Source organism: Triticum dicoccoides, chromosome 3B, assembly GCF_002162155.2.
Source record: "Triticum dicoccoides isolate Atlit2015 ecotype Zavitan chromosome 3B, WEW_v2.0, whole genome shotgun sequence".
Taxonomy (NCBI): domain Eukaryota; kingdom Viridiplantae; phylum Streptophyta; class Magnoliopsida; order Poales; family Poaceae; genus Triticum; species Triticum dicoccoides.
This window is the reverse complement of record NC_041385.1, coordinates 495,723,256-495,735,483: the sequence shown is the minus strand read 5'-3', so window position 1 is coordinate 495,735,483 and position 12,228 is coordinate 495,723,256.

Here is a 12,228-nt window from a genome sequence, read left to right as displayed (position 1 = left end):
GAGGTAACAAGCTAAACGTCGAAGTCCATGCGTTACTACTAGCGAGACTGAAGTCTCTATGCAAAAACATAAATTAAGCAACGTGAGTACAAATGTACCCAGCAAGACTTACATCAGATCTAACTACATATGCCTCATTATCAACAAGGGGATGGTGGGGTTTAACTGCAGCAAGCCAGCTTTGACTCAGTGGCTATCCTGAACTATCACTGCAAGTAACTCTTGAGGTGGCACACACGAGTCCACATATTCACCATATCAATACACCACTATGGATCCGCTCCCGTCTCCCTACGAGAATGCCATCCATAGCACTCACGCTTATCTTGCGTATTTTAGAGTATCCACTTTCACTTGTCTATGAACTGTACAGGCAACCCAGAAGTCGTTTACCGCGGACACGGCTATTCGAATAGATAATATTAACCCTGCAGGGGTGTACTTCTTCACAGACGCTCTCACCACTTACCGCCGTTTACACGACATGTACTCGGCAACCTTCAAGCGGAAGCCAGCGAGGGTGTCGGCCACGACCTGACTAACCACACAAGTCTCTCGTCCAGGTTTATCGCCTATTCAGGTTCCATCAGCAAGGAGATCCGGCCGGGGTGTCGCTCACGGCCCCAAACGATGTGTGCAGGGTTCCCAAGCCCACCATCCGGGTGCTACTTGGTACACCGGGCCACTGTGCCTAGTCTGTCCCAAGCCCACCTGTACCGGGTGCCACTTGGTAGACTACTAACACTACCTACAAACACCAGAAACTAGTTGCAACTCCTGGACAGAGATCATGTTGATTAATAAGTCGAGAGGGGTCGAGTTACCGGAACCCAATGTGTGGTAGTAACTGGTCATGGATCACAAATACAGAACTTAGTTCCTGAGGACGGCTGCAATGAGACAACCCACCATGTACTCCCACATGGCCTCTCACCGCTACCTTTACCAAATCGTGTTCACACACTTAGTTCACACACGGTAGGACATGTTTACACACCTCCCATTCATCCCCGACGAATCGGACCTGACTCAACTCTAAGCAGTAGCAGGCATGACAAACAAACATGAATGAGTAGGCACATCAGGGCTCAAACAACTCCTACTCATGCTAGTGGGTTTCATCTATTTACTGTGGCAATGACAGGTCATGCAGAGGATAAGGGGTTCAGCTACCGCAGCAAATAACAGATGAATCGTTGTTGTCCTAATGCAGTAAAAGAGAGCAGGAGCGAGAGAGTGGGATTGTATCATAATGAACAAGGGGGTTTTGCTTGCCTGGCACTTCTGAAGATAATATAGTTCTTCATCGGTGTCATCGAACTCATCGTCGGCACATCGTCTACTGAGAGGGGACAAACACCGACAAACAAGGAAAAACACAATCAATGCAATGCACAATATGATGCATGATCATGACATGGCAACATGCTGTTGATTGAGCTAATGCAACTAACAACAAGTTAACTGGAGTTGGTTTGAACACTAGGTTCAAATTCAAACTCCATATGTGATTTCTTAAATGCCATTTAATTGAATTGTCCTAAACAGTAGTCATAAGTTGTTCTAACATGCATGAAAATGGTTCAACTGGATAGATTGGATTTTTCTGATCATTTTTCATATATAAATTATTTCATTTGGAGTTACGGTTGAATTTCTATGAATTTTAGAAGTTTTTACTATTTTCTGGAATTTCCTGAATTAAAATTAATCCAGAAAATGAGTTATGTTGTCAGCACTACGTCATGCTTGCATCAGCAAGTCAACAGGGCTGCCCCGGGTCAAACCTGACCAGGGGGTCCCATTAGTCAGTGACTTAGGGCTCGTTTAGGTCGCTGGCAGGTGGGCCCAGTCAATGGACACGTCAGCACAGTCAATGTTGACGTGTGGGTCCAGGGTAATTAGATTAAACTTAATCTAGTTTAGTTAGCCAGTTAGTTAGGATGTGGGGCTCGGCTGTCAGTTTCACTGGAGGTTAATTAGTGGGGTCATCAGTGGCTAATGACGTGCCACATCACCGGCCACCGGAGTTCGGCCGACGGCGACCGAATCCGACGACGGAAACGCCACGGGAAAGCGTTACAGGGGATGGTTTCGGGCGTGGTTTGCGGCTATGGGTTGCTGGGCTTCGCGCGCATCCAGGGGTGGCAACATCTCGAGTTGGGGTGGCCGGAGCTCAACGGAATGGAGCTCGCGGCGGCGCCGGAGTTCGGACCTCGGCGAAAACGGCGTTGTGGAGCACGGGCGAGTGAAGTAAAGCGCTGCGCAGCCTCCTGGAGTCACCATGAGCTCGGTGAGATGCACGGGCGCGACCTGTTCGAGCTCAGGCCACGGCGGCGACAAGGCCGGCCGCGGTGAGCTTCTGGCACTGCGGGGATCGATGGTTGCGACATTAATTCGACGAGGGGAGCAGGGGGTAAGTGGTTAGGGGCTCACAGCGATGACGACGGGACGCTCGGCGAGGTCGTGGACGGTCTGGAGCCGATGAATTTGACGGTGATGGCCGGCGGTCCCGAGGTTGAAGAAGGCATCGATGGCGGTGTTGCGGTGAAACCCGGCTTGCGTGGCTCGTCGAGGAGATGCTTCAGGTCCTTGCGGAGCTATTGGTCATGGTGGTTGGGCTAGGGGATGGCCCTGGCTGCGGCGGTGCTTTCGGGCGTGCGGCAGGGTACTCGGGCGCGCTACAAAGAGAGATCCAGGAAGGGGGTGAGAGCGCGGGAGAGTGAGAGAGAGAGGCAGGGAGGTGCGTGGCGTCGCCAGACGCGAGGGGGAAGCAGAAGGCGGCAAGCAGGAGCTGGTGCAGCTCGGGTGTGCGCTCTCCACGCAGCTGCCTCGCCTTCTAGCAGAAGGTTGAAGAAAGGCGTTGCGCTGGCTGGGCTGCACAGTGTTGGGCCGGTTGAGGTGCCGGATGGGCTGTAGGTAAGCACCAGTCAGTTTTTCTCACTCTCTCTTAATTCCATTTTCTATTTTCTGCAATTGTTTTGGCTTTATTAAAAATAATAAATCAATCCCAAAAATCATGCAACTGCTCATGACCACTGTTAGAAATATATCCTACAGTAAACATTTCAGTTTGGGATTATTTGAGCATTTAAAATATTTTATAGTATTTAAATGCCCAAATGCAAATAAGTAATGATTTAATTCAAAAATCTAGAATGGCCTAAAAATATGTGCATCATTTTTGGCAGAGGTTTTCACCTTTACCAGAAATCATGAACATTTCCAGAGGGCATTTTGGGTTTATTGAAAAAGATTTTATTTTGACCCTAGTTGAATTCATTAGCTGCTAGGGTTTATCAGCCCCCATTTCATGTTTCATAAGAAATTTAAACATGATGCCTGGATGCTAAAGCAAAAACAAGCAAGGCCTGAACTGGGGATGTGACAACTCACCCCCACTAAACAAGAATCTCGACCCGAGATTAAAGCATAGGGTAAGACGAAGGGGAACGCAACCTAACACAATCTTCACGATCCAGGTTGCCCTACATAAGAACATTGATTCGATCACCATCATTGTCTCGATGTCTTGCTCTGAGAACTCCAACTAACATGACGAGAAGAGGAAAGGAAAGCTCTGGAAGAATCTATCTCCTTGAAGACCGAACAACTCAGGATCAACTCATGGGATGAGACATAGCAGCATCCCCCGAGCTGAGACACGAGGCATACATCTATAAGGATGGAGTGGAACAGATGATGGAGGTTTACCAGGTAGACTACAATTCCACCTTTAAGAGGGTGTTGAACGGTTGTCAACGTAGCAAGGAGTTGAATTGCCTTGATACCATAACGGGGCACCTTAGGGAAGGTGACTTGTAGAATATTCTTTGAAGTGGCAAAAAGAATTACCTTTGATTCAAAGATCATTGGAACTCTCCTCACCAGCCTGAGGCAATTTACAAACGATCGTTTGACAGAGTTCGAGAGAACGACACACTTGGGCTAGAATGGATGATGTGGATTACCTTGTTGAAAACAACACAAGGGACGATTATAGTAACTGGGGAGAAGCTCAACAATAGAGAGTGGGTCCACTGTTTGAAAAGTTATAGCATAACCGAGAAAATTGAGAGCAATCCCAGTTAGTGCCGATGATAACACCTAGCGCTTGTGAGTGCTCTCAAGAACTTGGGCATTTCCATATTCATCAAGGTTTACCAATATCCGTGTCAAGGATCCTGGCAACACAACTTACTACCATGATGAATAGTGATGGACGATGCAGATGCATAGGAAGACAACACCTTCTCAGATTTCACCTTAGCGAGGCCAAGGAAACAAAATCTGGATGATCGACCGAGAGACATTTAGCACTCCGCTTCTAATGTTCTCCTTGATGTGCTAGCGTATCCCATTCATTGAGATGGTTTGATATCTAGAACATCAAGTAAAGGTCGGACTTCAGGAACACAAAAAATCCATAAGGAACGACTAGGGAGTAAATCCTACGAAATCCTTATGGGGAGGTGGCCAACTTTCTCAATCAAGAACTACAATAGTAGGTCTTCCGGCTGGGTGTGTTGGCCACGACATCCACCTTACCGGTTATCGAGGGACCAATATTATAGTTCTTGGGAAATGTTCCAACCATCATATTTGCCTGAGATTCAGATCTGGTTGGTGTCAGGATATTCCAGACTCATCAAGTCTAGGAAGAAAAATGAAAGTTTGCAACACAAATCGACGAGATGACGTTGCGAGATTCTCGGGAAATGAACTACGATAGCAAGCTCCAAAACCTGAGCTGGTTCTGCTACACATGTGTGAACACGCTGTCCTAGACAAGCATGACCACATGGTAGTCTCACAATAAAACACTACCGAGTTCTGGTTGGGAACCATCACTGTGGATAACGAAGTCCTTGCATAGGTCATATGATTAGCTCTTATGAAGGAACTTCTTCTCCTTGAACAAATCAATCAGTGGCTTGGTGTGCTCGAGACACATATGGAATGAAGGTTGCAAGTCTCCAGACCACAGAATACTTCGCACGTGTGCATGACTGACTTGGGATGATTCCAGAGGAAGCAAAACTAACTTTCTCAAATTCACGGCGGCAACTTTCACCAAATGCACGTGTATAAGAGGAAGTCACTCCTTTCATCAAACAAATACTTCATGAGCTAGCATGAAGAAAATGCTTTCAAAAGTTTCCAACACTAACTTATTGTCCAACAGGATCTTGGAGAAGATAAAATGATGTTGATGGGCTCAACAACAAATCATCGAGATTTCCATGAAGATGGAATTCCACGACTAGGTGAACAAGGTGATAGCATTGGTCAGACCAGAAGATGTAATGGTGTATGCCCGAGGGTTCAACCACGAATAAGACAACATTACGAGCATTGTTGGTTCTGACTTGACTTGAGGATAGCCCACACCCAAATCAAAGGTTGGACAAGACAATAGATCCAACAACTGATCACGAGGACCAGCTGATGAAGATATCATCTTTCTTCAACACACACACAAAGATATCCCTTAAAATGAACTGAGTCGGACAAGGTTTTTTTTTCAACTCTCCAAGTTGTTGTTTAGCTTATCCAACTAGCTCAGGGTATCCAACACGGATTCTTGGAGAAAGGGTGTTTTCGAAAACCAACTTGGTCATGAGCTCAACATAGCGGTCAGGTGACAACCTGGTGATACTTCCGAGAAGACATTCGAAAAATCACGAACCACCGATATATTATTAAGCTCGGGAACAATCTTGCTTTTCAGGGCAAGACGATATGATCAAATGAGCGAGGATTTGACAAAATCCTAACTCATCAATCAAAGAGTGCACCAGAAAATAAGGACTAGGTAGCACAATCTATCTTAGAATGATGATTCAATAACCAACATGCTAAGAATGAGAATATTATCCATTTACTACCAAGCAACTAGTTGCTAGGGGTATTGATTTCACACATCATAGTTCATCCATCGGCATTCCGGTTGCAACAACACGGAAGCCGAGAAATGAAAAATGATGGCGAGAAGTATCACTGCAACAAGAATTCATAAGAGGGTGTGCAATTCCAATGATATTCCTGATATAAAAATGGTAATACCTCAAGGTAGAACAGACCAGAAGCTGGATTGCAACTTGATCTGCGGAACACAACTGCTTTGACCCAATCCTGGAAATGGAAAAGGGTACTGGAGTTTGTTTCTCCTAGTCACTCTGGAGTAGAATGGCTTGATGGACCACAAGGGTAATAGGCACCGATGAACGAATGCACACATACTCTTGACTATCAATTGATAGACGAGGGTCAGAAGACAACTAAAGAGGGACAAGTCAAAGGAACATACGATTTCTAAGTAGTAGATGCATAGGTTAGTATGTCGAAACAAGTTCAACAAGCTTCTTCCGGATAACCCATACAGAGAAGGTAGGACTGGTAGAGTAACAACATAGAATCGAGAACTCATCAAAGAGCACTCTATTGTGATATTTCGGTTCAACGAGGAACTTCTGCCATATTGGTTCATGGTATTGGAAGAACGATATACCATGGACCTCGAGGACTATCGCAAAGGTTACTAATATTCTAAAGGAACTAGCAACACTGTCAACATGAGGTAAGTAGGGTGAATCTCGGGTTCAAAACCCAGAAGTGAAATGCCTACTAACTAAGTGGCATCACGGGATGCTTTCAAGGATGACGGCCAAAATGATCACACTGGGAACACAAAACATGGCTAGACTACTAGATGATCCCCTGAGACACCTAGGGTCATAATAATAACTCCAACATAAATGTCGAGGCAATAGAGTACCTCAACTCACCGTCTAGTGTGGTTAACCTGGCCAGAGAGGACATCGGGAACGGGAAGAAGGAATTTGCAAATGCATCGGACTGTTTAGAAACCTGGGATGACTCGGACAGCATAACGGCTGTAAATGCTCAAGAAGATTGGAGACATCCTACAAAATGGTGGCATAACCACTCGAACATCATAATATCAAGGTTTCGAGATCAATAGTTAACATACAGAAGTAGTAGGAACTGAACTGAGGCTTAAATCCAACAATCTTATAAGTCTACGGATTAGCAACACATGATCCTAATAGAAAGAAGAGAAAGCCTAGTTCCTTAACCCCGTAGGAAACATAAGATGACTCAGATCAGAAGGGCATAAGGTATAAGGAGTAAAAAGAGCCTTACGTTCCATCCCACAATCAATTCCCTTATATAACTAAAGAATTTCTAGACTCAACTTCGACCAGTTTGGCTTGGTAATCCTACAGGCAGTCAAGCTCTGATACCAAAGCTGTCAGGACCCCGACTCAATGCCACATCGATCTAGCATGTAACACCTCATATCACTTTGCGGCCTCACGCATGGTATCCCCACGGGTGTCGCCTTACCTTTGCCCGGGACCGTTTGCGTCTTTTGGCACACGTATATGATAGTGTCGCTAGCATCCATATGATAAGGAGCCCGGGCTGACATGGCTAGTCGTAAACCCAAAGTGGCACAAACTTACAGGGACAGGCATCCATGACCCAACATCGAACGTGTCGGTCATCAGCGAGTGAATCCAGGCTGTAGCACTGGGCTAGCAGGACTCTGGTGAACCGGGCTGTAGCGGGCTAACAGGACTCTGGTATTCATCGCGTGACATTTCCCTAAAGGGACAGACACAGGAACGAAGAAGGACACATGCCGGCCAGCCTAAGTGTTCCGGAGCAGTAGCAAGCTACCATGGCTCAGTGGAAACACTAGGAGACATTTCCCGGTAAGAGAGGCTACTAAGGATAAACAACCAGGTAGTCAGATCCCACACATACCAAGCATTTCAATAACATACACACAATATGCTCGATATGTGCAAATACAACATGGCATCACAACATGACTCTACACCTCAAGTATTTATTCAATAGGCTCCGAGGAGCGAGATATTACAAACATGGGTCTCATGACCCAGCATTCAGAGCACACAAGTCAAGCACAAGCGGAAACTTAACATGTCTGAATACAGACATCTACAAATGAAAAAGGCTAAGAAGCCTGACTATCTACCAGATCCTGCCGAGGGCACAAGATCGTAGCTGAGGTAACAAGCTAAATGTCGAAGTCCACACGGTACTACTAGCGAGACTGAAGTCTCTCTGCAAAAACATAAATTAAGCAACGTGAGTACAAATGTACCCAGCAAGACTTACATTAGATCTAACTACATATGCCTCAATATCAACAAGGGGATGGTGGGGTTTAACTGCAGCAAGCCAGCTTTGACTCGGTGGCTATCCTGAACTACGACTGCAAGTAACTCTTGAGGTGGTGCACACGAGTCCACATATTCACCATATCAATACACCACTATGGATCCACTCCCATCTCCCTACGAGAACGCCATCCATAGCACTCACGCTTATCTTGCGTATTTTAGAGTATCCACTTTCACTTGTCTATGAACTGTACAGGCAACCCAGAAGTCCTTTACCGCGGACACGGCTATTCGAATAGATCATATTAACCCTGCAGGGGTGTACTTCTTCACAGACGCTCTCACCACTTACCGCCGTTTACACGACATGTACTCGGCAACCTTCAAGCGGAAGCCCAGCGAGGGTGTCGGCCACGACCTGACTAACCACACAAGTCTCTCGTCCAGGTTTATCGCCTATTCAGGTTCCATCCGCAAGGAGATCCGGCCGGGGTGTCGCTCACGGCCCCAAACGATGTGTGCAGGGTTCCCAAGCCCACCATCCGGGTGCTACTTGGTACACCGGGCCACTGTGCCTAGTCTGTCCCAAGCCCACCTGTACCGGGTGCCACTTGGTAGACTACTAACACTACCTACAAACACCAGAAACTAGTTGCAACTCCTGGACAGAGATCATGTTGATTAATAAGTCGAGAGGGGTCGAGTTACCGGAACCCAATGTGTGGTAGTAACTGGTCATGGATCACAAATACAGAACTCAGTTCCTGAGGACGGCTGCAATGAGACAACCCACCATGTACTCCTACATGGCCTCTCACCGCTACCTTTACCAAATCGTGTTCACACACTTAGTTCACACACGGTAGGACATGTTTACACACCTCCCATTCATCCCCAACGAATCAGACCTGACTCAACTCTAAGCAGTAGCAGGCATGACAAACAAACATGAATGAGTAGGCACATCAGGGCTCAAACAACTCCTACTCATGCTAGTGGGTTTCATCTATTTACTGTGGTAATGACAGGTCATGCAGAGGATAAGGGGTTCAGCTACCGCAGCAAATAACAGATGAATCATTGTTGTCCTAATGCAGTAAAAGAGAGCAGGAGCGAGAAAGTGGGATTGTATCAGAATGAACAAGGGGGTTTTGCTTGCCTGGCACTTCTGAAGATAATATAGTTCTTCATCGGTGTCATCGAACTCATCATCGGTACGTCGTCTACTAAGAGGGGACAAACACCGACAAACAAGGAAAAACACAATCAATGCAATGCACAATATGATGCATGATCATGACATGGCAACATGCTGTTGATTGAGCTAATGCAACTAACAACAAGTTAAATGGAGTTGGTTCGAACACTAGGTTCAAATTCAAACTCCATATGTGATTTCTTAAATGCCATTTAATTGAATTGTCCTAAACAGTAGTCATAAGTTGTTCTAACATGCATGAAAATGGCACAGATGGATAGATTGGATTTTTCTGATCATTTTTCATATATAAATTATTTCATTTGGAGTTACGGTTGAATTTCTATGAATTTTAGAAGTTTTTACTATTTTCTGGAATTTCCTAAATTAAAATTAATCCAAAAAATGAGTTATTGCGTCAGCACTGCGTCATGCTTGCATCAGCAAGTCAACAAGGCTGCCCCGGGTCAAACCTGACCAGGGGGTCCCATTAGTCAGTGACTTAGGGCTCGCTTAGGTCGCTGGCAGGTGGGCCCAGTCAACGGACACGTCAGCACAGTCAATGTTGACGTGTGGGTCCAGGGTAATTAGATTAAACTTAATCTAGTTTAGTTAGCCAGTTAGTTAGGATGTGGGGCCCGGCTGTCAGTTTCACTGGAGGTTAATTAGTGGGGTCATCAGTGGCTAATGACGTGCCACATCACCGGCCACCGGAGTTCGGCCGGCGGCGACCGAATCCAACGATGGAACGCCACGGGAAAGCGTTACAGGGGATGGTTTCGGGCGCGGTTTGCGGCTATGGGTTGCTGGGCTTCGCGCGCATCCAGGGGTGGCAACAGCTCGAGCTGGGGTGGCCGGAGCTCACCGGAATGGAGCTCGCAGCGGCGCCGGAGTTCGGACCTCGGCGAAAACGGCGTTGTGGAGCATGGGCGAGCGAAGTAAAGCGCTGCGCAGCCTCCTGGAGTCACCATGAGCTCGATGAGATGCACGGGCGCGACCCGTTCGAGCTCAGGCCACGGCGGCGACAAGGCCGGCCGCGGTGAGCTTCTGGCACGGTGGGGATCGATGGTTGCGACATTAATTAGACGAGGGGAGCAGGGGGTAAGTGGTTAGGGGCTCACAGCGATGACGACGGGACGCTCGGCGAGGTCGGGGACGGTCCGGAGCCGACGAATTTGACGGTGATGGCCGGCGGTCCCGAGGTTGAAGAAGGCATCGATGGCGGTGTTGCGGTGAAACCCGGCTTGCGTGGCTCGTCGAGGAGATGCTTCAGGTCCTTGCGGAGCTATTGGTCATGGTGATTGGGCTAGGGGATGGCCGTGGCTGCGGCGGTGCTTTCCGGCGTGCGGCAGGGTACTCGGGCGCGCTGTAGAGAGAGATCCAGGAAGGGGGTGAGAGCGCGGGAGAGTGAGAGAGAGAGGCAGGGAGGTGCCCGGCGTCGCCAGACGCGAGGGGGAAGCAGAAGGCGGCAAGCAGGAGCTGGCGCAGCTCGGCTGTGCGCTCTCCACGCAGCTGCCTCGCCTTCTGGCAGAAGGTTGAAGAAAGGCGCTGCGCTGGCTGGGCTGCACAGTGTTGGGCCGGCTGAGGCACCGGATGGGCTGTAGGTAAGCGCCAGTTAGTTTTTCTCACTCTCTCTTAATTCCATTTTCTATTTTCTGCAATTGTTTTGGCTTTATTAAAAATACTAAATCAATCCCAAAAATCATGCAACTGCTCATGACCACTGTTAGAAATATATCCTACAGTAAACATTTCAGTTTGGGATTATTTGAGCATTTAAAATATTTTATAGTATTTAAATGCCCAAATGCAAATAAGTAATGATTTAATTCAAAAATCCAGAATGGCCTAAAAATATGTGCATCATTTTTGGCAGAGGTTTTCACCTTTACCAGAAATCATGAACATTTCCAGAGGGCATTTTGGGTTTATTGAAAAAGATTTTATTTTGACCCTAGTTGAATTCATTAGCTGCTAGGGTTTATCAGCCCCCATTTCAAGTTTCATAAGAAATTTAAACATGATGCCTGGATGCTAAAGCAAAAACAAGCAAGGCCTGAATTGGGGATGTGACATAGTGGGCCAGAAGAAACCTTGCCGGAAAGCCTTGCCGGCAAGGGCCTTCGACCCTATGTGGGAGCCACATATGCCTCCATGTATCTCTTCCAACAGCTCTAGTCCTTCCTCCCGGGAGATGCACTTCAATTTCACCCCATTCGGTCTTTTTTTGTATAATACGTTGTCAATGAATTGGTACAGAGCAGACCGGCGGGCTACTCTTTCGCCTCTTCCTGCTCCTCAGGAAGCTCTCCTTTTTGGAGGAATAGGATGGTGTGCTGCGCCCATGCCGGAGCTTGTGGCTCGATGACAAGGACCAAAGGCATCTCTTCTGCCACGGGAGCGACCGTCTCTACGGCTATGGCTTGAGGCCCTGCCGGAGTTGGTTGCCCCGCGGTAGGATCGGCATCCACGGCAACACCTTTGCCAGCAGCTCCGGGGAGCTCAGTGGGGAAGTACTTGCCGGGGCCTATCTTCCTCCGCTTGTTCTGCCCGGCTGATGGTTCGACGTATGGTTGAGTTAACTGAAGCACAAAAGTACCTGGTTCCATGGTAGCTTGAGGGCAGCGCACTTTGACAGGTAGTCAGCGATGTCGTTTTCCGTCCGAGGGACATGCTCTACTTGTATACCATCAAAGCGCTCCTCCAACTTTCATAATCTTTGTTGATCTGCCTGACGACGAGCTGTGAATCACCCCTGACGATGAGCTTTTTGACTCCGAGGTCCGCCGCGATCCTGAGACCGACAAGCAAGCCCTCATACTCGATGGTGTTGTTAGTTGACATCTCCCAGGG